Genomic DNA, 23,430 nt, shown 5'->3' on the forward strand with positions numbered 1-23,430 from the left:
GCACTGGTCTAAATCATTTGGTGGGAGGGGGATTATGGTGTGGACAATGACTGCGACATTGCGGCGGACAAATCTGAACCCTAATGGCACTTTTTGGGGACCAGTGACATTATTACATTGATCAGTGATATCAAAATGCACGGATCAATGTAATAATTACACTGGCAGGGAAGGGGTTAACACTAGGGGGCGATCAAGGAGTTAAAGGAGTTGTAAAGGAAATGTATTTTTTTGCTGAAATGACTATTTATGGAGACATAATAGTTAACTGATTCCTTTTAAAATTGATTAAAAATAGATAAAAATCAATCATATAATGTACCTCTGATTTCGTTTTTGCATCTAGTTTCGTTTTTGCATGTTATCCTGCCTCTGTGCATGTACAGAGCCATAGAGCAGTGATGGTTTGGAAAATTAAACTAGAATCTCCCAGTACTGTGGTCATCAGGAAACAGACAACCAGGAAGTGTCCAGAACAGAGAAGAATTACAGCAACATCAGAGCAAAAACGAACAATGAGGACATGAAACCAGGACTGCAGTAAAGGAAGCTATTTAGCTAAAAAAAAATTCCTTTAGTGACCCTTTAGGTGTGTTCCCTGGGTGTGTTCTAACTTTAAGGGGGATGGGCTACCAGGGACCAGGGCCATCTTAATAGCATCATGGGCCCTTGGGGAAAGTAATGCCCTGGGGTCCCTACCAGCTTGCCCCAATTTACACACCTACTTTCAAGAAATAAAGTATAAATAGTTGATAGAATTAAACATATATTCATTAGTACTTTCAATAAAAATCGATTTTACAAAAGGAAAACATTCCATAAATCAAAGACTAGTCAACACAAAGGGCCCAGTACAGGGGGGGATGCAGAAGGGCATAGTACAGGGGGGGGGGGTTCAGGGGGGCACAATACAGGGATTAGGAGGGCACATTATAGATTCTGGGACGCTTCCCAGGACACAACCATATCGGGACAGTTTAGTACGGGGATATGCAATTAGCGGGCCTCCAGCTGTTGCAAAACTACAAGTCCCATGAGGCATAGCAAGACACTGACAGCCACAAGAATGACACCCAAAGGCAGAGGCATGATGGGAGTTGTAGTTTTGCAACAGCTGGAGGTCCGCTAATTGCATATCCCTGGTTTAGTAAAAAGCATGACTGTCCCAGCAAATCTGGGACAGTTGTCAAGTATGATGTAATGCAAGATTGTTTTGGGGCCCCCATGTACCTGGGGCCCCTGGGCAGTGCCCAGGCGTGCCCTTGCATTAAGATGGCCCTGCCAGGGACATGACATGTCTTCATGGACCTTGCTTTGTGCGCAGTCATGTTGGAACAGGAAGGGGCCACCCCCAAACTGCTAAAACAGCGACTTGCAGGAGTGTGGATCACAGAAATAAAACCCTTTTGGAACGTAGCATACACAGACAAGTAACATAATAATAACAAAAAAAAAAAAAGTTTTGCCTTTAGTTCAGCTTTAATTTTTATGGTGAAATTCTTGCGCACAGGAGTGACCCGGTCACTCTTTTGGCATTACATGCCACATCTGAGACTTGAGACCTGTAGCCTCAGTCCCCTGTTTGTCAAGCAGGTGTTACTGGAACTAACAGTCATTTTCCTAAAGGTAACTATTAATATATTCCACCGTCAACTTTTCCATCATTTTTCAAGCTTAAATCTCTGCGCAGGAAAGGATTATGTTCAAATGAAAGGTGCAATTATTTTAATCTCTAATCTTTACAGCTGTGAATAAATTAACCAACTGCATAAGGGTTCTTTATAAAAACAAATGTCTAAGTAGCGCTGAGAAAACACATATTCAGTCCCTTAAAGCATAAAATCTAACCTAGCTGGGGCTGGGCTTACCCTTTTATTAATGCAGGCTGTTATGTGTGTTGTGATAAGGCAACTTATTCAAAAGAATGGACTGACAAAGCACCAAAAATTTCCAAAAAAGGGACACAGACCATTTTTAGTGTGTGCTGCAACACATTTAACCACTTCATTACTGGGCACTTAAACCCCCTTCGTGCCCAGACCAATTTTCAGCTTTCAGCGCTGACGCATATTGAATGACAATTGCGCGGTCATACAACACTGTACCCAAATTATATTTTTATCATTTTTTTCCCACAAATAGAGCTTTCTTTTGGTGGTATTTGATCATCTCTGCGATTTTTATTTTTTGCGCTATAAACATAAAAAGACAGAAAATTTGGAAAAAAAACACAATATTTTGTACTTTTTGTTATAATAATATCCCAATTTAAAAAAAAAAAAAAAAAATTCCCTCGGTTTAGGCCGATACGTATTCTTCTACATATTTTAGAAAAAAATCGCAATAAGCGTATATTGATTGGTTTGCGCAAAAGTTATAGCGCTAATGAGTAGATATGTCAACTCAGAATAAGGCACTGGTAGACCCAGATGGCACAAGAGGTGATCAGAACCTGAGTGTATGTGCACCAAAAAACAGCTCAAGTAAAAATTGCCTCAAAAATGGCTAGTGTAACCCTCAAGGGGTGCAAACCTGCCACGGCAGAGAAAGGACTCTGCATATGCACCATCAGTTCCTCCAGATATTGTATGGGTGATAAACGTCTCAGCAAAATCACATGTAAGAGAAATCAACAAGCAGATAATAGTGCAGTGATGTCTTTAAAGTAATCAAATGAAAGCAGGTAAATAAAAACCATTAGTGTATGCCCGTACAATATGTCACTGAAAATGAAGCAAAAAAGTAAACAGAAAGGGTTCACCGCTGTCACCGCTGATGTCAGACACCTCCTCGGGCCGCGCGCGCTCTGTGCAGTTGTTGCTGTATCTGGTGCTGGGCTGCGATAGGAGATCTGTGGAGCGCGGTGGAACGCAAGCTGCTTCCGTGTGTAGCGTCGTTGTAGCCACGCCCTGACGCGTTTCGTCACTTCCGACTTCAACAGAGGGCCCTCTGTTGAAGTCGGAAGTGACGAAACGCGTCAGGGCGTGGCTACAACGACGCTACACACGGAAGCAGCTTGCGTTCCACCGCGCTCCACAGATCTCCTATCGCAGCCCAGCACCAGATACAGCAACAACTGCACAGAGCGCGCGCGGCCCGAGGAGGTGTCTGACATCAGCGGTGACAGCGGTGAACCCTTTCTGTTTACTTTTTTGCTTCATTTTCAGTGACATATTGTACGGGCATACACTAATGGTTTTTATTTACCTGCTTTCATTTGATTACTTTAAAGACATCACTGCACTATTATCTGCTTGTTGATTTCTCTTACATGTGATTTTGCTGAGACGTTTATCACCCATACAATATCTGGAGGAACTGATGGTGCATATGCAGAGTCCTTTCTCTGCCGTGGCAGGTTTGCACCCCTTGAGGGTTACACTAGCCATTTTTGAGGCAATTTTTACTTGAGCTGTTTTTTGGTGCACATACACTCAGGTTCTGATCACCTCTTGTGCCATCTGGGTCTACCAGTGCCTTATTCTGAGTTGACATATCTACTCATTAGCGCTGTTTTCATCTTTGTTTGAACTACAGTTCACGTTTAGAGATAATTGTATTTACACTGTAAAACGGCTCACCCCCGTTTTATTAAAATAGCTGCTTTACCATTCCAAACACCACTCTCACCCATTTTGGTGTTTGTTTCACTCTACAAGTGGTACATTTAGCTCCTATATCAAGTCACCTCCAATCACCTTGTGCATTCACTTAGCGCCGGCAGTGCATCTTTAGGCCTTCACTTGCACTCTTCACTTTCGCAAAAGTTATAGCGCCTACAAAATAGGGGATAGATTTATGATTTTTTTTTCTTTTTACTAGTAATGGCGGCGATCTGCGATTTTTTTTTGTCAGGCCTGCGATATTGTGGCGGACGTATCGGACACTTTTGACAACATTTTGGGACCATTCACATTTATACAGCGATCAGTGCTATAAAAATGCACTAATTACTGTATAAATGTGACTGGCATTGAAGGGGTTAACACTAGGAGGTGAGGAAGGGGTTAAATGGGGTTAAATGTGTATCCTGGGTGTGTTCTAACTATGTGGGGGAGGGGACTGACTGGGGGAGGTGACTGATGCTGTGTCCCTATGTACAAGGGACACAGATCCGTCTCCTCTCTCCCTGACAGGACGTGGAGCTCTGTGTTTACACACTGAGCTCCAAGTCCCTGCTGTCACCGCCGATCGCGGGTACCCGGTGGACATCGCGGCCGCCAGGCACACGCATCGGCTTCCGAGCGATGCGCCGGGCACAGTGTTTCCCCGCTGCGCGCCCCCAGCGGCGCGCACGGGGAATGACAACAACAGGACGTCCAAAGACGTCCACTCGGCACTTGAGAGCCGCGCTGTGGACGTCTTTCGTCCATAGCGCGGATCCCAAGTGGTTAAAGTGGAGTTCCACCCTGATTTTTTTTACCGAAAATCTGAAAAAAAAATTAAAATAAAAAAATAAAACATTTATACTCACCAGAAAGGGCTGTTGCTATGCGGAAGTAGCTCTTCTGCCTCTTCCTCCACCGCGGTTCTCTTCTTCTTCGTCCTCCGTCGCGGTGTCTTCTGGTGAATGGGGCGCACTGCCTACTGGGAACTGTGTGGCTCCCAGGAGGCAGCCGACCATTCACAAAGCGCCGTTCGAGTCGCGCATGCGCAGTAGGAAACGGGCAGTGAAGCCGTGGTCAGGATGGAGGTGCCAGGACCGAGTTATCGCCGTCGGGGGCCCATCATCGCGGGCGCCTAGGACAGGTAAGTGTCCTTATCATAGGTGTGCGCAGTCTATTGCATTAGGGTGTGCAAGACAAAACTCAAACACACATGAATGCCACCTGCTGTCACAGGGAGCTGGCTCTGGTGGTGGGAGACAGTTGATTGGGTGCATATTACGCTACACCCCAAATACGAGTGTAATGTGTTCCTAACGTTGAACCTAGCCTTTAATATAATGGGGGCATTTACACTGGCCACTGGCATCCCCCAACCACCCACCTGGTGCCGCCCCTGGATAATTCTAATTCACATGGGGTGATTAGGGCGTGCCCAGGAACACCCGGCACACCCTGTGCGCACGCCTATGGTCCTTATTAAAAGTCAGCAGCTACAGTGTTAGTAGCTGCTGACTTTAAAAAAAAAAAATTGCGGGTGGAATCCCGCTTTAATTGCCTTAATTTGTTGGGATGTCATTCAAAATGAATGGCATCACAATGGGCAATGTTTAGCAAATGAGCAGAAGCTCTGCTGATTTCCTTCATCCAATCACGCGCAAGCAAAAAAATGTTTTAATTTTTTTTCCTTACATGTGATTGGGTATTCTTTGCAAAGTGAAGCTTTACCTCATTTACTAATCTCTGGAGTAACTACACTTGCAGGGTACATAGTCTATTTGCCTATAGTAAATTCTGTGCCATTTTTAACCACTTAAGGACTGCCGCACAACGATATACATCGACAGAATGGCACGGCTGGGCACCCGATAGCCGCCGGTGTCCTGCGATCAGGTCACAGAGCTGAAGAACGGGGAGAGGTAAGTGTAAACAAACCCTGTCATAGGGAACGACGATCAGTGACGCCACACGCCAAGCCAAGCCCCCACACAGTAAGAATCACACATTAGGTCACACTTAACCCCTTCAGCGCCCCCTACAGGTTAACCCTTTTACTGTCAGTGGCATTTTTATAGCACTGATCGCTGTAAAAATGACAATGGTCCCAAAATAGTGTCAAAAGTCTCTGATGTGTCCGCCATAATGTCGCAGTCATGATAAAAAACGCTGATTGCCGCCATTACTAGTAAAAAAAAAAATGCCATAAAACTATACCCTATTTTGTAGACGCTATAACTTTTGCACAAACCAATCAATAAATGCTTATTGCGATTTTTTTCCCCCAAAAATATGTAGAATATGTATGGGCCTAAACTGAGGAAAAAAATGTTTTTTTTATATATTTTTGGGGATATTTTTTATAGCAAAAAGTAAAAAATATTGATTTTTTTCAAAATGTACACTCTGTTTTTGTTTATAGCGCAAAAAATAAAAACCACAGAGGTGATCAAATACCACCAAAAGAAAGCTCTATTTGTGGGGAAAAAAGGACCCCAATTTTGTTTGGGAGCCACGTCGCACGACTGCGCAATTGTCAGTTAAACGTTGCAGTGCCGAATCACAAAAAGGGGCATGGTCCTTTAGCAACAAAATGGTCCGGGGCCTAAGTGGTTAATGTTGATTGGACCCTGGGCAAAAAATTCATTGGGGCCCCCCATGCAATTTTGCTCTCCACCTGCTCTGAGACATACAATAAATATCAGCTAGACTTAAAATCAGTTTACTGTATCTGATCAGGCAGTGATTGCGATTGGTTGCTAGAGGTTACAGCATATCATTACCACTCACTAACTGGTTGCTAGAGGTTACATCACACATTATGGCTCACTGATAAGTTTCTAGAGGTTACAGCACATGATTTCTCCCTGTTGATTGATTGCTAGAGACTACTGTACAGTAATACTGCTCACTGATTGGTTGCTAGAGACTACTGTACAGTAATACTGCTCACTGATTGGTTGCTAGAGGTTACAGCACATCATCTCTTCACTGCAGAGGGGCATGATATACATACTGTATGAATGCGGCCTTTATTTACATACTAGCTGAATACCCGGCGTTGCCCGGTCTTCCTATCTTAACCTTTTGGGGAGGAAAATCATAGTAATATAAATATACCCATCTTTTATATAAGGGTGTAGGTAAGGGTTAATTTAACTGTCATATATTTTTATTTGGCATATAAGTAATATGTGTACCAGGTATTATTGAAATATCTCCAGGCGTACAGAAGTTATGTGGGAACATACATTTCCCATTGATTTGCATGGGACTTTAAACAAAAACCCCGACCCTCACAAATGGGGGTAGTTAAGAGATAAATTAACTATCCTATAGTTTAAGTGGACATATAAGTAACATGTGACCAAGTGTTATCGAAATATCTATAGCCGTTTGGAAGTTATGAAGTAACATGTATTTCCCATAGAGTTGAATGGGACTTTAAAGAAAAACCCCGACCATGGCAAATGGGGGTGGGTAAGGGTTAAACCACCTATCCTATGTTTGTTGCTGACATATAAGTAACATGTGTGCCAAGTTTCATGTTAATATCTTTAGCCGTTTGGACGTGATGCTGGAACATACATACATACATACATACATACATACATACATACATACACACGTTGAGTTTTATGTATATAGATGAATGCCGCCGGCCTCAGCTATTTACATATGAATGCCGGCACTATTTACATATTAATGCTCCCGTTATTTACATATGAATGACGGTTATTTACATGTAAACACAGGGTGTGCTGGTGAGTCATCTGTACACAACAATAGGGCAGAGCTGGGCAGCATCAGTAGCAGCACTTCACACTGAGATGTCAGGAACAAGCACAGGACTGAAACTTCAAGGGACAGGGGAATTTAAACTGGGATAGTTGGCAAGTATGAGGCAACTGCTTTGGGCCCCACATCAATGACAGGGCCTAGGGCAGCTTCCACTTTCGCCCTGCCTTAACCACTAGAGTACCGGGCCATCGTCAAATGACGGCTCCACGGTTACTCTGAAAATTCAACAGGACGTCATTTGACATCCTGTATTCTTGCGGCCACTGGGGGGCGCGCGAGCGCGCCGGCGGCAGCGCGCGCGCCCGCCGCGTCCCCGAGATGCCGATGCGCGTGCCTGGCGGTCGCGATGTCCGCCAGGCACTCGGAATCGGCGGCTACAGGGACAAGACGTGGAGCTCTGTGTGTAAACACAGAGCTCCACGTCCTGTCAGGGGAGAGAGGAGACGGATCTGTGTCCCTTGTACATAGGGACACAGCATCGGTCACCTCCCCCAGTCACCCCCCTTTCCCCACAGTTAGAACACAATTTAGGTATACATATTAACCCCTCCCTCACCCCCTAGTGTTAACCCCTTGAATGCCAGTCACATTTATACAGTAATTAGTGCATATTTATCGCATTAATCGCTGTATAAATGTGAATGGCGCCAAAAACGTGTCAAAAGTGTCCGATGTGTTCGCCGCAATGTCACGGTGACAGTAAAAAAAATCGCAAATCGCCGCCAATACTAGTAAAAAAATTCATAAAATAAAAATGCCATAAATCTATCAGCTATTTTGTAAACGCTATAACTTTTGCGCAAACCAATCAATATATGATCATTGCGATTTTTTTTACCAAAAATATGTAGAAGAATACATATCGGCCTAAACTGAGGAAAAAAAACGTTTTTTTTAAAAAAAATTGTGATATTTATTAAATAAAAAAGTAAAAAATAGTGTTTTTTTTTTAAATTGTCACTCTTCTTTTGTTTATAGCGCAAAAAATAAAAACCGCAGAGGTGATCAAATACCACCAAAAGAAAGCTCTATTTGTGGGAACAAAATGATAAAAAAATTGTTTGGGTACAGTGTAGCACGACCGCGCAATTGTCATTCAAAGTGCGACAGTGCTGAAAGCTGAAAATTGGCTTGGGCAGGAAGGGGCGTAAGTGCCCAGTATGGAAGTGGTTAAAGATGGCCCTGAGTAAATTAACCCCACAGTACCGTATTTATCATTGTTTTGGTTTTGCCCATCGTCACACTTTCATGCCCACCTTCAGTTCTAGACTTTTGTTCTTCCGTGAACCATTTATGCTTTAGAGCTGCTGTAAAACAGAACTACCTGTGGGTTACAAAAATGGATTAGATTAGAGCTGTCATTCAGCTTTGGACAGCCTTTCATGATGGATACTTTCTTAATAAATCTGCTTGTAAATTTGGATGCAGATAGGCTGTGACCACTGGATTCCTTTGGTTGTGATATTCCCATGTTTGATTGGAGTGTACCTTTTGATCCATGCTGTCCACTGCACAGTTACAGTAGCTTTAGGTTATTTTTGGGCTCCAGTATGATGCCACATTTATATATAGCCACCATGTTCATTAACTGAGTCACTTTAATCTTTTTTTACAAACAGTACGATGAGTTACTTCTTACAAGTACCAGTGGGAGTGGATTGACGTAAAAAATATTTTGACCTTTTACTGGTTTCCAGTAAAGTGTAGGAGGTGTTTTCAGCTGTTGGGCAGCTATGAATGTGGTTTATGTGCCGTTTTCCAATCTTCACATTTATATGAATATCACAGCTATTAATAGATATTGATTTAAAATTAGCGGCTTATTAAATAACTTCATATAACCAGGCACTGTAATGCTGGCTTTACATAATTTGGGCTTAATTCATAAAGAATTTGCATAGACATATGTACAAATATGGGCAAAAACGAATGTAAATAGACTATATGCTGTGCTGCTCAAATAGAAATCCTTGATTTTAAATGAAAAATACCGCATCTGGCCACTGGATGGAGCTAAGTGTTATAAGAATTTCCTACAATACTAATCTCCATCTAATGGGCAAATGCAGCATTTTCAGTCTAAAATCAAATAATTACATTTGAATAACACTGCATGTTTTTATTGAAAATTGCTTGTTTGCAAGACTGTTTTGACACTGAACGTTTTTTGCACAGAAATAATACATTTTTTATTTACTTTCTCTTTGCACATTATTGCTGCACTGTTTGTGCCTAATTTTTGCACTTTATTTTGCATTTGCTTATTTGCACTGAAGAAATATTAGTACTTTTATTACTTTGCACCAAGGAAATGTTATATTTATTTATTTATTTAAGATATATTTTTTTTTATCAGATTTTTTGCACAGGAATTTATTTTCACAGGAATCTTTGCCATATATTTATTAATAGATCATTTTGAGTAAGCGCCATTTCACCCTTCTTTAACAAACTGCATATAACCTGTTGCATCCTTTCTTTGCCCCATTTGCACAGAATGCATATACATGTGCTTTCACTGGAAACATTACTATGCAGATTCTTTATAAATAAACACTTTTCTGCCAACCACCTCCTGGCCCTTTAAGGGTTCTAAAAGCCAGGAGGTGGAGGCGGGCATTCGGGTCATTTGACCGCTGTGATTGATTGCCACAGCAATGATCGGAAAGATACTCATCGCTAGTATGCATCGGGAGCTTTCTGGTACCTGCCGGCTACCGCACTGGGAGCCTGCAGGGAGCGCGCTCTCAACACGGTAAGTGTTTACACAGGGCCTCATATATGCATCCGCTCAGCGTTAAGGCCTACACGCCGAGGGGTCACATATACAGTATATAGCCTCGTACACATGATCAGTCCATCTGATGAGAACGATCTGAAGGACTGTTGTCATCGGTTAACCGATGAAGCTGACTGATGGTCCGTCGCGCCTACACACCATTGGTTAAAAAAACGATCGTGTCAGAACGCAGTGACGTAAAACACAACGACGTGCTGAAAAAAACGAAGTTCAATGCTTGCGTTGACTTGATTCTGAGCATGCGTGGATTTTTAACCGATGGTTGCGCCTACTAACGATCGGTTTTGACCTATCGGTTAGGAATCCATAGGTTAAATTTAAAGCAAGTTGTCTTTTTTTTAACCTATGGTTAAATAACCTATGGGGCCCACACACGATCGGTTTTGACCGATGAAAACTGTCCTTCAGACCGTTGTCCTCTGGTTAACCTATCGTGTGTACGCCGGTGTGAAGAGGTTAAATGGCGCGGATGGAGGAAACCCCCCCCCCTCCAGCTATTGCATTCAACCAGCCCCAACGCCCATGGTGATCTGATAACAGCACAACAGCTCTGATGGGATGACGTCAATGTCTGGCCAACAATTTTCCACCAGGCTCCTTAGACTTTTCACGTGATGTGTATTGAGCTGTATGGTGCCACCCATGGCTTGAGTTTCCTCTGATTTCCCCTTGTTTCAGTGCAGTAGGTATAGTCCTGATCTTGACATTCAAAGTCTAGTATTGACCTTCTGAAAGGTCAGGTCTGAGGTCAGAGTGACAGCAGAGGTCCCCAGATCTTACACTCTCTGCCCCATACCCCATCCAGCCTTGAAAGCCTTGGACCGTCCACCAACATACCTTCACCCTTTTAAATTGAATTGCTCCACGATTATGAATGAAAAGAAAGTGAGAGCGCACCAACCCACTGCTATATCCCAGATACCATTTATTATTAAAATGCAAATGCATACTGTAAAAATGTTAAAATCACAAGCTTGTATCAAATCCTATAACAGAGTCTCCAAACCCCTCCATGGCCAGGATGAACAATAGAAAAACCCCTTCAGCACACTGAAAAAATAAGTGCAAGTAGGCCGACGCATTTCAAAGGACAAGCCCTCTTCTTCAGAGTCCTCCTTGGCAATATCATACTCAACACTTTAACAAACGTATTATCATACAGTTAGAGGACAGGTGTCAAACACAAGGCCCGTGGGCCAAATCCGGCCCTCCAGTCCATTTTGTGTGGCCTTCGCACCTCTCCTGCAAACGCAGGAGAGCTCCAGCCCTCCTCTGGTCCTACTCCTTGCTTTCTGCTTTCAAGCAATGCATCCAGCTTCTTCCCAGCAGCAGCATAAGGAAAGGGGGGTGCACTGTGATGCAAGGGAGAGTTGGGGACTCAACTTCTGATGGTGGGGTTGCTCTTGACATCTAATGTAAAGGGGAGGGGATGCGCTGGACATCTAATCTTACAGATACAACCGGCCCTTCTGAGGACAATCATATTGCTGTTGCGGCCCACGATAAAATTGAGTTTGACACCCCTGAGTTAGAGTTTACCCCCATAGATCTTATGTAATAACAGTACTTCTGTATTTCCTAACCTGTGATCTTGATATATCCTCTGCTCCTCACAACATACCTCCCAACTTCATGAGACGGGAATGAGAGACACCTATCAGCAAAAGTATGCAGGTATAGGACACACCCCCTGTAACAGAATGGCCCGTGACACCCAGAGACTTTTGAAGGATGGGGGTACTCCTGTGCCAGCATCACTAATGACTCTTGGGTCTAGGGTCATCCTGTGCCCCTTTTGGGCATAGGGTGACTGAGAAATATAAATTATAAATTACATGAGATGGGACATTACTGATAATTCATGTTTTGCAGGATATCTTGGAATATTACAAGTTGTTAAAGTTTGACTCCAAATGGAGTGTTTTCATTAAATGGGGGGGACACATGCTTTTGAGGTGTTAATTGCGTCTGCTCCTAGACATTCCATTGTCCATTGTGTAATGCTAATATTGTGTTGTGTCTATTGTACTGATTAAGTCTGAAAGGTCAGATGTCTCCTTTCAGGGGTAGGGAATTAGCATGTCAATTATGTTTAGTAAAGGAATGTATTTTGTGTAACAGGTGAGGGGAACTTGTCAAGCTGTATGCGGAGACAGGCTGTCTGGATAATGACTAATAATTAACTCAACTGAATGTCATTGTCTAAAAGAAGGTGTATTGAAGGTGCATTGTGTGATGTGTGGGTGGAGTGTGTCTTTGTCCCTGTGATTAACTGTAACATGCTTGTACTGTATATAAGAAAGCTAAGATACCATTAAAAGTATTCATTCATACATTTTGGAACCAGTAACTAGAGCTTGTGTCTCAGTTATTCTGGGAAATGGGATGGATTGTGTCTGCTGCCTTGTCGGACTGTCGGATAAGCTGTCGTAGGGGCGATGGAATGGGAATATCGTAAACGGTGGTGACCGTTACACCCCCATTAAAGGGGAATTGCACAGAAAAATGATTGGTTAAACCCACAAGTTCTTTTTTACCACTACTATTCCTTTATATTGGCTGTTAAAATTTACGAATGCAGCAATTTAGAAATTGGATGAAAGGTTTAGCACTGGGTAACACTTTTTGATAGGGTAGTGAATTTTATATACTGTACAGCTATATAGATCAGACCAAAATGAGGGACAAATGAGGAGGAAAGAGGGACAGAGGGACTTTGTTCCAAATCAGGGACAGTTGGAAGTCATGCTTCACACCTATGCCAGTGCAGCAAGCTTCAATAACAAGCTGTTCTCCCATAATAGTTGTACAGGTGGAAATAGTATTATTTGCTATGAACTTGATGTCTGCATTTGATATTAGAACATTAAGCACACAGTGCTAATGCCAATAGTTCTTGGTGCCTCTACCACATTTTATATGTCTGTTCTATGTTTGTTTTCTCTATGTGTAATGAGGAAGTGGTGCTAAAGCTGCACTCCAGGCACAAAATCTTTAATTTAAATCTATTCCTTAACCACCTGAATACAGGGCGCTTCGTGCCCAGGCCATTTTTCAGCTTTCAGCCCTTACGCACTTCGAATGAAAATTGTGTGATCATGCTAACACTGCAATCATGTGAAATTTTGTATCGTTTTCTTCACACAAATAGAGATTTCTTTTGGTGGTATTTAGATACTTCTGGGTTTTTTATTTTTTCCAAAAGAAAAAAAAAAAGGAAAGTACCGAAAATGTTGAAAAATATGTTTTTCTTAGTTTCTGTCAGTAAATTTTGTAAATAAGTAATTTTTCTCCTTCACTGATGGGTGCTGATGAGGTGGCACTGATGAGGTGGCACTTATGTTCACTGATGAGGTGACAGTCATAAGAACGCACTAATATGCTGCACTTATGGGCAATGATATGTGGCACTGATGAGCATTGATAGGCGGGACTGATGGGTGGCACTGGTGGGCACATATAGGCGGCACTGGTGGTCATGGATAGGCGGCACTGATGGGCACTCATAGGTGCCACTAATGGGCATTGATGGGAAGCAGTGATAGTCAGCACTGATTTCTGGCACTTGTGGGCACTGTGGGCAAAGGTGGGCACTGATTGCTGGCAGTGGTGGGCACACTTTGCTGGCACTGGTCTGTACTTAATTGTGGGCACTTAATTGTAATCAGGGCACTGATGATCAGTGCCCTGATAACATCCCTAAATGTCCTCTATGAGAAAATGTCGCTGATCGGCTCTCCTCTCCTCACACTCTATCATTGTGAGGCGAGGAGCGCCAATTACCGGCATCTCCGTGTTTACATGTGACTGCTTGTGATTGGACACAGCCGATCACATGGTTAAAGATCGGGCCGCGCCGTGTCCTAGAAACACGACGAAGCCGCGATCGCCACGCGCCACCGTCTTATGACGTCCACCCAGAATGAAAGCCGCACCGCCCAGCTGACATTTAATGGTGGGAGGGCAGCAAGTGGTTAATAGCCTAATAATAATAATGTATTATGAGTGCACTAAATGGCTTTGCAAACCCAGATATTATCTTGTAAAAGCCAGTGACATCATCTCTGTACCAGGGATGGACTGGCCATTGGGACTACAGGGAGTTTCCCGGTGGGCCGATGGCTCAGTGGGCAGGCTTTAGTGACAGCAGACCGCTGCCCCCCTCCGCTCCTCTGTCTCTCCCTCCCCGCAGCGCTCACCTCCTCTCCCTCCCCGCAACGCTCACCTGGGGAGAACAGAGAAGCAGGGGGAGGACCAGAGGAGCAGGGGGGGCGACAGAGGAGCATGGGGAAGGGGACAGACAGCTGACTCAACAGCTATGGCCTGGGAGTTTCTCACTTCTGCCTAATCTTGTCCCATAAGGGGGGGCACCGAACTGATTCTTTTCCCCGGGAGTTGTCTGGCTGCCATGGGAGAGAACTGCCAAAGTGTGCCAGTCTGGATGAAGTTCCGGGGCCAAATTGTTGTCCCAGTCCAGCCCTGCTCTGTACTGTACAGAGCCTGTGCAGGGAGCAAAGCTGTGGGAGGGACCAATCAATTTACCCCTGTTAGAATGAAGCTCTGCCTTGTTTACATAGGCAGAGCTTTGTTCTGTGTGTCTGCCCAACGATCAGAGGGTGCTGGTGGACATCCATTGCCTGGCACCCGCAGATCGGCTTCTGCTGTGAGTAATCACAGAATAAGCGGCCCACTGGTGGGGCGCACATGCCCCCTAGGCTGAAGTGCAGAATCACATTATATATATATATATATATATATATATATATATATATATATATATATATATATATGCGATTCTGCACAGGAGGAAGTGCTATACTAAGACTGGAAAAACTGTTTGACATTAACAAAAGCCCACCGATAGAGGTATCTGGTTGCCTTTAGTAATAAAATATTGATATAATACCGATGAATGTGTCCGGCTGATCCCTCAATGACAAGGAGGAATGTTGCTATGAGCAGGTCATCCCTGTAACAAGTTGCCCTTTAGTAACTTCCAGTATCAGTGCTTCATATTTTGTGAACTGACTGTGTGTCTAACATACAGCTGAATGACCAAGTACATCATGTTAACGCCAATAGTTCTTGGGTTTTTTACAACTTTTTAGATCTGTTTAGTATTTCTTTTAATGGTGTTTGTGTGGTTTGAACTGACTTCACTGTTAAGCTTGGTGACATCATTGTACATGATTTAACCCTTGCATGTCCGCACAAAGTTTGCCAGCATGATTTCACTAAAGGGCTCCTTAAAATCCCAAACCAGATAAAAAAAATGTTTTTTTCGTTTTAAATAGGATGAGGGAAAGGTTAGAACTTCTGATCTGTTTTTATTGCTATTGGTGACCCCATTTTGGAAATTCCCCATCACTTTCTGTCCCAGGAAAAGAAACAAAAGTACAGTTGTTGTCATAAGTTTACATACCCTGGCAGAATTTATGATTTCTTGGCCATTTTTCAGAGAATTTGAATGATAACACAAACACTTTTCTTAGGCCCCGTACACATGGCCGAGGAACTCGACGTGCCAAACACATCGAGTTCCTTGGCGTGTTCAGTCCTGGAGCCGCCGAGGATCTCGGCGGGCCGAGTTCTCCCATAGAACAACGAGGAAATAGAGATCATGTTCTCTATTTCCTCGCCGAGGTCCTCGTCGGCTTCCTCAGCCGAAAGTGTACACACGGCCGGGTTTCTCGGCAGAATTCAGCTCTGAACCGAGTTTCTGGCTGAATTCTGCCGAGAAACTCGGTCGTGTGTACGGGGCCTGACACTCATGGTTAGTGTTTGGCTGAAGCCATTTATTATCAATCAACTGTGTTTATGCTTTTTAAAGTGGAGTTTCCATCCCAATTTTTTTTTTTCATTATTGTGCTCATTAGACCAAAAAAAGAAAAAAACAATTTTTTTTACTCATCTGGAAATGCCTGTTGCTATACTGTCCCATGACATCTGCCTTTGGAATCACCTAGGATTCCGACATAATCTCCCTCTAATGCTCCTGGGAAATGTGTGTCATCATTTCCCAGGATGCAGTGCGCTACCCAATTATCACTCCCCAAAAGAGGGAGCAGGTAGGGACCACACTAAAGAGGGATATGCTTTGTTCATTCTGCATTTCAGAGATTTCCAACCATTATACTGTAACTTGATTTTTTCAATGCATTTAAGAGTGAGTAGGGCTTTCAGATGGTCCCAGTGCATTCTCCATTGTGGGGTGGTTAGTTCTTTCAAGCAATGTCAAGATGAAACACACAAGCTCTGGCCAGTCCTTGGAAATGCTCTGATCTTATATTTTCTATATAGTCAATGCTTGAGTTTGACTTGAGTATACTGTCCCTTTAATTTCTCAGATTCTTGGATGATCTTCTGAATCTTCGAGCTTCTTTTTACAAATAAATGCCCATCGTGTTTTTCCATAACTACTGTAAGACATTTTACGCCAGTTAGGTCACAGGCTGTGCCGTTAATGGATTTTAATCATGTTTTTCCAGCTGTGTTATAACATAACTTTTGCTTATGTATGAGAGCTCATCTTTTCAGGTCTGAGTGACCTTGGCGCTGTCCAAGGGCTGTGTGTTCATCATTGCATAACCTCCTTCTTCACTTCTGGAAGTTGAAGTTTTTTTTAGAATCAGGCATGCATATCTGCCTCTGTCGGTGATAGCTGGTCAGTGGACAGATCTTGTTACCGTAGTCATATCTAGCACTATAGTAGGCTGATTATTATGAATGCCAGGTGCATGTTGCTATCTATTGACTGTTAATATGAAAGGGACAATGTTGGAAGCAATGAACCTTTATAAAGCCTTAATTCATGTAGATTTAAAGCAGAACTCTGGGATAAGCAAATGTGGTCTAAATCTTGGTGTGCTTTGTGTAATTCTTCCAGATCTGTGCTGTAATTTAGTGAGAAACATTTCCTCTGTGCAGGAGCTTCCTGTAATAAAGACCAGTCAATGCTGCTCTCTCTCCTTGTGCAGTATGACTAGTCTTGTCTCCACCCCCTCCTGTTGTGTTCTTCAGACTGGCTGTAGTTGGCTGGTACTTCTAGGCCCCTCCCATTGCTTTGCTCATAGCACAGGATATGTATTGCATAGTGATGATGTCACTGCTAATTTTAGAAAGTAATAACTTGTCCTGTGTGACAACCCTGTCCTTGCAATCTGCATGTAGGTGCCGATGTATTGTTAACAGCACCTCAAACACAGATCACAAACGCACTGCAGTTTGGCGCAGCACATTTTTAAAAGTAATGCAAACACTGCTTTTCCCGCAGTACAGTGCATTTGGCATCCTATTCAAATGAATAGGCTGTCAAAGCTCAACACAAGGTAACTCGGGGGAGGGGGGGTAGCCCATACAAAATGCCTCAAATCACACCCACTGTTGAATTATATTCTGCCTTCCCCACCATCAGAATACAATGATCAGTGTTGCCAGCTATAGCCAGCGGCTCTGATCATTCAGGAAGAACCAGACAGGCTCCTTGTACACAAGTCGAGTGATAAATCAATGTGTGTACAACTAGCCTGCCCATACATGAATCGAAATTCATGTGGTCCCTGCTGAATCAGCTGAATTTTGACCCACGTATTGCCGGCTTAACTGGTGTGACTTGAGACTGTGCATGATTTTAAAGAATGCTTTAGCTGTGAAAAGGTTGAGAAACATTGCCTTGAAAAACATTATGACAATTGAAGTGTAATCTATTAAATCAGCCATTTATTTTAAATGGCTTTTATTTCATGTTTAAATAAAAGGTGAAATTTACTTTTTTACATTTCGTTTTTGGTGCTATTAAAATCCTGTTTACCCATGTATGGTTCAAATATTAGATTTTTGGATGTTGGCACCCTTTTCGGGCTCAAGTCATACTTTACAATTATTTATTTGTATTTATTGCAGGTACTTATATAGCGCCGTCAATTTACGGATACTTAATATATATTAAGCCCTGTACACACGATCGGGAATCCCATCGGGAAAAAAAAATTGGTATTCCAGACGGGATTCCTGGCAGGCTTGACTTGAAAAGCTGTGTATACACACGGCCACACAAAATCCCGTCGTTCTTTTGGCAAGAATGCGATGACGTCATCGACTACGACGAGCCGGTGTCTCGTCACATTCGATGCCGTCGCGACCATCATGCTACACCCCAAACTAACCTTGTATGCTACCGCGCATGCGTCTAAGTGTTATCGAGCATGTTATCGAGCGTGTTATCGAGCATGCATGGTTTTTCACCCCGGGAAACCCGACGAGATAATAGAGAGAAGGGTTCTCTATTTTCCCATCTGTTTTCCTGACGGGAAAACTGCGAGGGAGCATACACACGGCCGGGATTCCCAGCCAAAAGCTCTCTTGGCAGTTTTCCTGCCGGAAAACCGGTTGTGTGTACAAGGTTTTATACATTTATATCAGTAATAATCTAGAGATTGGTATATATATATATCTATATCTATATCTAGATATATCTATATATATATATAGATATATCTATATCTATCTATCTATCTATCTATCTATCTATCTATCTATATATATATATATATATATATATATATATATGAACATAAGTATATTGAATTGATATTACACCAAAAGCGCACATATAAACACAGACAAAGTAGGTCCAAAAGATGTATAAAGTTATATTGTCCACAGCCTTGGAGATGGATGATTATCAAGGGTTAATCTTAGGAGTAAGGTAGTCTAGGGTGGATATGTCTATATAGAGCCCCAAGATTAAAGATTAGGACACAAAAATTACCAATGTCCCACTGCAAAATATATAACGTAGGTGTTATGGACTTAAATCTAACGGTGCACAAAGTGATATTTACCAGAAAATGCCAAAGTAGAGATTTATGTTAGAGATTCCTCAAAGTCCAGAAGGGGCTATGTAGGTGTGCAGTAGTATGTGTATTCTTTTTCGTCCGAATGCATTTTTGTATAAATTTCGGGGATTTTCGCATTCGTTTTAACAAACAATAACAAATGTGCAGAGTCCGAAATCCAAAAGATCTGACATAAAAAATGCTTTATTTTCGTTTCCTTACGACAACAGTTCGATATAAATAGATAGAAGATTCGACATGACAATGACCATAGTGATCTGTGTCTATCTAATCTGCGGTTGAATATGCCTAACCCAACTCTATTAGTCCAAGATTATTTGACATAGAGAGAAAAAATTTGATATTATAGAGACATGAAGATTCGACGAAGCAGATAAAAATATACTATCGCCACGAGCGGACATTTATGGTCAGATGCTCCGCCCATAGACTATAGAAGAATTCTAATGTTGGTTGACTAGTAATAATAATATAATATAATTATTACTAGTCACACAACATTAGAATTCTACTATAGCTTGTGGGTGGAGCATTTGACCGCAAATGTACGATTGCGGCGTTGTACAGTTTAGCTGCTCCGTCTAATCTTCTTAGATCCTTCGACAGACACCATAAGCCTTCAATGACAGATTCGACCTTAATTAATTTGGATTTTCGGACAAATACATTTTTTACGAAATAAAATAAATAAAAACGAATTTCGGAAGTAACTTAATAATTTTATTTTTCAGTGTGCACATGTCTAGTGTGCAGTGTGGACAAAGGTGTTTTTTGGTGATTTGTAAGGGTGCGATGGCTTTAAATTTGTCTTCGGAATTATGGAACTCCATTCTAATATCTTGGACCAGTTCTTGGGCCAAAAATTCATTGTTAGGCCTCGTACACACGACCGTTTTCCTCGACAGAATCCATCAAGAAACTTGGTGGCAGAGCTTTTTTGCCGAGGAAAACGGTTGTGTGTATGTTTTTCATCGAGAAAACTGTCGTGGAACTCGATGAGAACAAAAGAGAACAAGTTCTCTTTTTCCTCGTCGGGAGTCTCAATTTCCCCGTCGGGCTGGTTTTCGACGAGAAACACGTTTGTGTGTATGCTTGGAAACCCGCACATGCTCAGAAGTGTGGCGCCAGTGGAATCAAACTTCCCCTTTATAGTACCATCGTACGTGTTTTACGTCACCGCGTTTGAGAACGATGAGATTTTGTCTTGGCAGTGTGTACGCAAAGAAAGCTTGTCAAGATTCCCGACAAGCCTGACAAAGAACTCGTCGAGGAAAACGATGTTTTATTTATGACGAGTTCCTCGGTCGTGTGTACGAGGGCTTAGTCTCAGTATTTTATACAGTGGAAAAAGGTACTGTTGAAAAAAAACACCATGGGAAAAAAAGAAAGAAAAAAAATGTACTGTGCATAAACAATGCTAAAAAAAAAGGAAGAAAACACAGAACACTTAAAGCGGAAGTTCACCCGAAATTTTTTTTTTAACATTAGATTCATGCTCATTTTGTCAAGGGGAATCGGGTAGTTTTTTTAAAAACTAAGCAGTACTTTCCGTTTTAGAGAGCGATCTTCTCCGCCGCTTCCGGGTATGGGTCTTCGGGACTGGGCGTTCCTATTTGATTGACAGGCTTCCGACAGGCTTCCGACGGTCGCATCTATCGCGTCACGAGTAGCCGAAAGAAGCTGAACGTCGGTGCGGCTCTATACGGCGCCTGCGCACCGACGTTCGGCTACTTTCGGAAAAAATCGTGACACGATAGATGCGACCGTCGGAAGCCTGTCAATCAAATAGGAGCGCCCAGTCTCGCAGCCCATACCCGGAAGCGGCGGAGAAGATCGCTCTCTAAAACGGTAAGTACTGCTTAGATTTAAAAAAAACTACCCGATTCCCCTAGACAAAATGAGCATCAATCTAATGTTAAAAATTAACATTTCCGGGTGAACCTCCACTTTGATTAAATAGAAAACTACTTATAAAAACACCCTCTAAATAAAGAATACAAAAAGAAGAAATATTTTTTTTTTATAATAAGTGAAATTTTCAGTTCGGGAATGAAACCAGTAATTTTGCTGCATGTCAATTTTGCATCCTTATTTAGTTGCTCCCAGAACATTATCAAACCAATGAGCACATGAGGGAACTCAAAGCCATGGGCAGATGGACTGTCTTTTCCGTACCTTTGTTTCCATGGTGAACCTTTCAGTATGATATGTATATACCTTTAATATAATCCCACTCAGAGAAATGCGGCATTGCAGTGCCTTTCATGATATGTGACCTTATGGTGTCACTGATATCACATGTCTGACAATGTCATGAAATTTGGAACAAAGCTTCTTTTGTCCAGCTAGGGAGTCGGAAAGTCAAGAGTTACATGTCAATGCATAGTACAGTAGTATAATGAAATCCCTTGATGGCACACTTCATTGATTCTCTACTTATTAAATATGTATAAACAATAAGCTGCATTTATTAAATGTACTAGTAGCAAAAGATTAGATGTTGTTAATTAAGTTGATGCTTTCTTAACTCACCTTAAAAAGAATCTGTCATATCCTAAAAGCTAGCAATGCTGTTGAAGTGCAGCCATGCTTGGGTGCCTGTAGGCGCAGGTCCTGCCTGAGTCCTCAGGCAGGACACATGGCATTGACTACTGCCCCAGTTGACACTGAGCTTTACTCCTCCCATAATTTAAATTCTGCTGCCCCAACATTTAAAATGTCAGTGTCATAGTTTCAGTGGCCTATTGAGGTTTTGGAATTGGACTGTTGGTGGAGGTGGAGTTTATTTAACTTTTTTTAAATATGTTTACTGATTTTTGATCAGGATTGCAGTTAAAAAAATCAGCGAAGGTTTCGGAACGAACCATAACACCTTTGCCATACACAATAAAATAAGTCATATAAAAACATTTTCATGCACTAGGGACCTGAGGAGTGGAAGCGGATAAGTTGGCAACCGGATAAATGAGACAAACAAATAATAAATACTGCAATAAAGTTTGGAAAGTCTAAGGGGGGGGGGGGACCTGAAACTCAGGGGAATACCAAATTTTAAACATACCAGTCAGTGTAACAGAAAGGCTTCATATGAGTGGAAATCTCCTCAATAGAAAAGGAGCGTCACCTGGTGATGAAGCATCCTATGGGTTTGAAATGTTTGGTGACAGTGTCCAGAATTTCCATAAGAAACAAAGTCCAAAGCTCCTGCTTTGCTGTCGTCAATTGTGGCAGGGTAGGGTTAATCCATGCTTGCATGATAGTTCTATGCACCACCAGGAGACATATATGGGTCCATTGGGGGAGATTTTTAGGAATGGAAGTTGGTGGTGAAGCTGTCGGGGTGTCACAACCGAAGACACAGAGCATGGGGTGTTTAGGTATGGGGATTTCATAGATTTTGCCAAAATATTTTAGAATCTGGTCCCAGAAGGAGCAGGTCGCTGGGCAGTCCCAAAGCCAGTGGAATAGAGTTGACCTGGGGATGGCACACCATGGGCAGGAGGAATGAGAAGAGTGTGTTGGATTATGATGGAAAGGATAGTACGCTCGGTGAGCGATCTTGAATTGAGTCTCTCTCCACGATTCACAAACTACCAGTGAGCGAACTTTCTGATATGAGTTTATCTTTAAATTTGAGGCCATGTCTGTAGCCTGCCCTTGGGGTCCAAAGGGACACAGAAGCTTAACACAGGTTCTATTATCTGCATCACAGCATTTTTGTTACCTTAGAATCGTCCTCTTCTGGGGTCCTCCGGCGGTGGGAAATCCCCTCCTAGACATTTATTATAGGAACAAGTATACACATTGGAAGTTTTCCCCTCTATTACTCTTCTGGAGGCAACTCAAAATTTTGGATTTACTTTCACTTTCATTCCTTGTGGCAATTAGGATCAGGACAATTAGAGAGAGTAAATCTCCCTAGCAGGGATACAGACAGCAATAAAATCTTTCAAGGGTTCCAATTAGGGTGACCACGTGTCCTGGATTGCCCGGGACAGTCCCACATTTTGCAGGTCTGTCCCGGGCACATTCTTTTCAGGACAATACAGTGTCCCGGAATGAAACTGACACAGCCACCCCCCCCCCCCGGGCCAATCTGATGCCCCCAAAAAAGGCCACCACTTCACCGCTTTACTCACTGACATTACTTGTCCTGGCTGGGAATGCCTGGAGGAGCACAATCCCACCCCCTGCTTGTGATTGGAGAAATCATAAATCCCACCTCTTGTGTAAAATCACTGTGCTGTGATTCGTTACAGCAGAAGCTGATTTTTGGGAAGGGCGGGTGTCCCTGAATGGTAGTTTAGAAATGTGGTCACCCTAGTTCCAATCCCTCTCCAAGCCAAATGGTTGAGGTTCAGTAACTCTC

This window comes from Rana temporaria, chromosome 7 (assembly GCF_905171775.1).
Source record: "Rana temporaria chromosome 7, aRanTem1.1, whole genome shotgun sequence".
Classification (NCBI taxonomy): Eukaryota; Metazoa; Chordata; class Amphibia; order Anura; family Ranidae; genus Rana; species Rana temporaria.